Below are 6233 nucleotides of genomic sequence, written 5' to 3'. Positions count from 1 at the left end.
GTAGTTGATATTAATATCGGTTGTATGTAATAGAGTGGGAATCTTTTGATTTTTACTTAAAATGGTGCAGTTGGCTGCAAGGACTGTTGTTTCAGATGTACACAAGAATGCTAAGATAGTTAAGCAGTCTTAATTTGTGTTCTTGTAAGATCAGGGACGTGAAACCATGTTAGTGAGAGGTTGAGACTAAAGGCGCCTCTAATTGCAGATGATGTAGGTCAATAAGTGTGTCTATTTCTCTGTCTCATATGTTTGGTGTCCTGCTATGGAAATTCATGTTGCGTCATAAATTTCAGCTACCTGTCTTGTGATCTTTTCATTTTTCAATAGCATATATGCATAAATTACTTCCAAATATATGCTTGTGATCAAATAATAAGATAAATTTATTCTCTCATTGAACAGTTTTAATAGTTAGTATTTGACAAAAGGTTTTCCATGCTATCAAATATATGGCTGACGCTTCTATGATCACGGTAGGCAATGTTTAACGGTGTTATCCTCTTCATCTCCAGTAATTAGTATTTATGTTTTAAACGTGTGCTATGTACTTCAAGTACAGGATAAACCCAACAAGAAAACTCATCAAATGCCCGTCATGAAGAATGCTTGACTTGTGGATGTTGAAGTTCAATACAGAAAACAATAAGTGCATATTTGGTTCGCTATATTCACTAGTATGGTAGTTTCATTTTGTTTAATATCATCTAATAATGTTAAATTCTTCTACCAAATATGAACTAAGTTTTAGCTTTGGTGTCAAGAAAGTTATGCTTAGCTAGGCACTTAGCTATGCCCTGAGATCTTTAGAGTTATAGGGATATTGGGCTTCCAAGTACCCTAAAAGTTGTCACCATCGGATTCTTTGCACAGGATTTTTTTTTTTAACTTGAATAGGTAATTGTGCCTTAGAACTTGAAAGTATAAGTAAATATATCTATTGTATAATAACAATATGTACTTTATTTCATCCATGGTATTCCAGCATTAAATTCTCTCTCTCAAGTGTTGTGAAAAGCCAAGTAAATTCATTATCTAAAATTTTCACACGTTTAATATGTATATATGTTGTCATAAGAACATCTTTCTCTATTAACGTAATGTGTTGTTCTTTTCTTCTGATTATACTAGTTATATGGCTTTTACTGTTTAACTCAATTTCTTATTATCATTATCTATTCTGTACAGCTATTCAGATTAGATCGATAACCATATTTCATTGACACTAGTACTTTCTCTTATGTTTATCCTATTTTCATAGTTAAAAGTGAATATTCAACTAATTCATATTATTTAATACTTGTCCAAACGTCTATTTTATTAAGGTGTTCGCTTTTGCAGGGAATAAAATTTTGGACAATCTACTATGATTTTGACAAACTTGTGAATTGAACATTGAGAAATAGAGATAAAACTTAAATTTATTATTTTTTTTCAAAAGAGTAATTAAAATGAAAAATCTTGTCATATTCTAACTAAAAAGTTTGTTCCTTATATAAAAATAACAAAATCATGTAAAATCATTTTTATGTTAGTTATAAATTTACATCTTAAAGATAATTTATTAGTCACTTTATATTGGATTATTAGCCTTTTAACATTCTACAACCTGAAAATCACTTAAAAATGACATAAGTTTCTTAGTTTTTATTCTTGTAAGACAAAGTAAAAATTAATTTATGAAAAGTAATAAAATAGTTAAAAATGTAAAGTATTATGCCCCTATTTGGTGTAACTTAAAATCAGATTTTTACTAAGTTTTAATAAAAGTAGATAAAATTTGTGGTTGAAAAGTTAATCAAAATTTAGAGTCCCATGAATATGTGATTAAAATTAATTGTTGACTTTAACTTATACTTTTACTCAAATTTTTAAGCTATGCCAATGAGGAGCTACATAAGTTAATATAGAGAGTGTGATTCATTATTCTCAAATATGGGTGCAACTATTTATGGCCTATGTTTGGTCTCCATTATAATCTAATACATTTTTCTCTCTCCATAATTTTATTTACATTCTTCAATAAAATAATATTACATGTTAATTCACAAATTTCCCTAAATAGACCACAAAAGTTTTTATTTTTATTATATTGGACTCTTTTTGTATCTCGTTATTATTTGGAAGACTTCAACACGAGCAAAAGTTATTTTGGATTAGGCTACATCAAGTTAAGTCCAATTAAAAGAATAATAGGTTAATATATTTTGATGAGGGTTTGCAATAATAATTAAGTTAAATTATTTCCTCTTCTAATTCCTACCATATATGGTTTTTTATTTGATATGAAATCAATAGTGGAGAACAATTCAAATATCACCTTCTGAAACCAAGTCCAAGTTGCCCTTATGTCCTATAATTAATGGGATGATTGTACTAGGAAACCAATAGTAAAGTATACTACTAACTCTACTATTTGAAACCAATTCTTATCCAAATTCTTTGTATTACAAAATTTTTCAATTCTAGTAACATACAAACTCAATTGAGAATTTCAACTATAAATACTGCAAGAATTCTCATTATTTTAACCACAAAAATAAAGAGAACCATGGTAGAAAGAGAGGAGAGGAAAAATTATAGAAAAATAAGAGGAGAATTTTTAAGTGTAAGATTTTATTCTTTTCAACCCTTTCAAAAAAATCAAAGTAAAATACTTTTGTGCAAGTGATTTGTTTTCTTATACTTTTATATTGAATAATTTATACATGAATTGTCAGTAAATCTTCGGGTTTGACCTAATGAAATGTGAACTCTATTAGATTCTTTATAACGAGATATGAAATCTTTTGGGAATTCAACATGACAAATGACGAGTATCTCGCTTGGTCACCAATATATTCCATAAGAGAAATGTGATATGAAATGTTTTATTTTATTATTGTATAATTTTCTGTAAAAACTGCACAGATCTTACTGGATATTTTTAAATACTCACCCTTACAATAATTTTACAAATTAGTACGGGTCAATTGGATCTATGGCAGGATAGTGATGCGGATTGCCAAGTGGATAGAAGAAACGAAAAAAATAAATATTAAGTTTTTTTCTTTCTTTAGTTAGTTAAATTTGTTCAAAGACATGAGATTTAATTAGTTAGGTGTTTATATTCTTTCTTTTGTTTTTCAAACACGATTTCCATGATTTATTTTAAATTTGTGAATGTATTAGTTATTTTTTCTAAAAAAAAATTATTTTTATCATTGTGCATTCAATACAAATAAAAGAAAATTCTTAGTAACGCTCTAGGATTTATGAAAATTTGGGTGTTACGGCTTGATATCATAGCACAGGTTTCCCATTCTGTAGAATTTTCTTATTAATTTCAAATAAATGAGTTTTAATAAGAATTTACGAATTTGAAAAATATATTTTTAGATATCTCTAGTTTACACATATTGTTTGAGATTTATTGATTTACGTATTCGCATGATTGAAAGATTTTGTTAAAATAACATAAAACTGTATAAGAATAGCTTGGAATTTAAGCGGTCCATTTATGACCCCTCCTCATCTGGAAGCATTTTGATTGCGTGTTAGTCAAATCAATAAGACAAAAAAAAAAACAATATTTCAAACCATTCCAAATTTAAGAAAATTCTTTTTTGGAGAAACTTTATTTAGAGAAAATCCTATTTTAGGAAATTTCTAATAAAAATAAAAATAAATTAATTTCATAAACATTAGGGATTTAAGGGCAATATAGAATTTTTAAAGTCTTAACCGTGCAATGATGGGAAAAAAATCTTAGCATGCAACACTCACTATTCGACCACTCTCCGATTGATCCAAGGTATGAAATGAAATGTCATTCTTTTAGCATGATTATGAGTTTTCTTACTTCATGTTATGTACTATTATAAGTATGTCAAAGTCAAGTATTCAAATTTTTTTAGCTAACTAAGGTAATTTCGAGGACAAAATTCTTTTATAGAGAGGAGATTGTAACACCCCGAAAATTTTATAGAATAAAAATTTATTTATTTTGTATACAATACAATTATATTTTGAAATTGAGGGACTAAAGTTAAATATATTTTAAATTCTTCTATTTTTGGGTCAAGTAAGTAGGTTTTGATAAAGCGAATTTTAATATATCAATATTGGACTCTTTTTGGAGTTCGTAATTATTTAGAAGACTTCAACACAAGAAAAAGTTATTTAGATTAGACTACATTAAGTTAAGTCCGATTAAAAGAATAATAAGTTAATAGAGTTGGTGATGGTTTTTCAATATTAATTAAGTAAAATTCTTTTCCTCTTTTAATTCAACATGTGATTTTTTATTTGATGTGAAATCAATAGTGGAGAATAATTCAAATATCACTTTTTGAGTCCAAGTCCAAATTGGCCACATGTCCTGTTGTTAATGGGATGATTGTACCAGGAAACTAATAGTAGAGTAAACTACTAACTCTACCATTTGAATCAATTTTTCCCCAAATTCTTTGTATTACACAGTGTTTCTCAATTCTAGTTGCAAACAAATTCAATTGAGAATTTCAACTATAAATACTACAACAATAAATACTTCAACAATTCCCATTATTTTCACCACAAAATTAAAGAGAGCCATGGTAGAAAGAAAGGAGAGGAAAAAGTATAGATAAATTAGAGGAGAATTTTTACGTGAAAGATTTTATTCTTTTCAACCTTTCGAAAAAAAAACAAGGTAAGATGTTTTTGTGCACTTTTTTATTCAATAATTTATGCATGAATTGCTAGTGAAGATGTTTTTGTGCAAGTAGTATTATTTATTTTTTTTCTAAAGAAATATATTTTTATCATTCGCCTTCAATATGAGAAAAGAAAATTTTTGATAACACTCTCGAGTTTATGAAAATTCTGGGGTGTTACATAAGACATTCCACACTGCAAACTAACATGCTAAGATAAAGGTTCAAAGTCCAGTTCGTAAATGAGAAACAAGCAATTAAATAAACGTTATGAAACATTTGTACCTATGAATATGATTAAATAAACGTTATGAAACATTTGTACCTATGAATATGATCAACAAAAAGAAATTAAATTATGACATATAATAGAAGCCTAGTAAAAGGAAGCAATTTACCAGTGATTTATATGTACAAATTATTTGGATTCCTATTAGAACCCATTAATTAAATAAACGTTATGAAACATTTGTACCTATGAATATGATCAACAAAAAGAAATTAAATTATGACATATAATAGAAGCCTAGTAAAAGGAAGCAATTTACCAGTGATTTATATGTACAAATTATTTGGATTCCTATTAGAACCCATTTAAAAAAAAAAAAATCAAATGCAAATCAAGAAAAAAACAGTAAATTCAAAAATCAACGGACTTAAAAAATTACAAACACATTTAAGAAAACCGTAATTAAAGAAAATCCATAAAGTACAACCGAAAAAGAATTTTGATTCAAGTCGGTGAGGTGCTGACCGGCGCCTTGATGGTCACCAGCACGAACATGCGTACAATTTATCCATACAAGTGAAATAAAAAATCAATACCCTAAAAAACAATTACAGACTAATTCAAGAAAATATCAATTAGAAGAAGAAGGGGAAAAAAATACCCATGACGTAAAACCAACAAAGACTTTGTGGATGGATGCTGGACCGTCTTTGATTTAGAAATACATGTTGGAAAATAAATAATTTAAGTTTTAAATTTTCAAATTAATAATTTATTGTTTCTATTTTAATTTCAGTTTAATACAAAATTGAACTAATAAAATGTAACATACATATTATAATTTGTAGTATAAATGTGGGGTTTGTTGCAACTTGAAATAAGTTTCAACTTTTAAATTAAAATCTTTTAATTTTAGTTTTATCATAAAATTAAAGGACAATGTAACTTATATTTTAATAGGTATAATTCTCATTATTGTAGGGGTTAAAGTTTTACACTATAAAAAGGAGTCATTTCTATAATTTGAGACACCCACTAGAAACACTATTCTTTCTACAATTTTATATTATACTTTTGGCATCTCGATAAAGGCTCATTCTATATCTCCCTATGGTTGTGGTCATAGAAGGAGAGCCACATGGATTCTATCTTGGAGTCGTGTAGTGTCAAAAGAACCCGCACGAAAGGGAGGCAAGACGACTTTAGGACAGCGTTCTCAACGTGACTCCAAGGCTTATTTTCTAAATCTCTTCTCTATTTTATGTTATATTATTCTTGAATTGTATTTGTTATTTTATTGTGTTAATTGATAATAAATCTATTCACAA

The sequence above is a fragment of the Olea europaea genome, unplaced genomic scaffold (assembly GCF_002742605.1).
Source record: "Olea europaea var. sylvestris unplaced genomic scaffold, O_europaea_v1 scaffold1733, whole genome shotgun sequence".
NCBI classification, from domain to species: Eukaryota; Viridiplantae; Streptophyta; class Magnoliopsida; order Lamiales; family Oleaceae; genus Olea; species Olea europaea.
The sequence above is the reverse complement of the archived record's forward strand: the minus strand, read 5'-3'. Positions refer to the sequence as shown.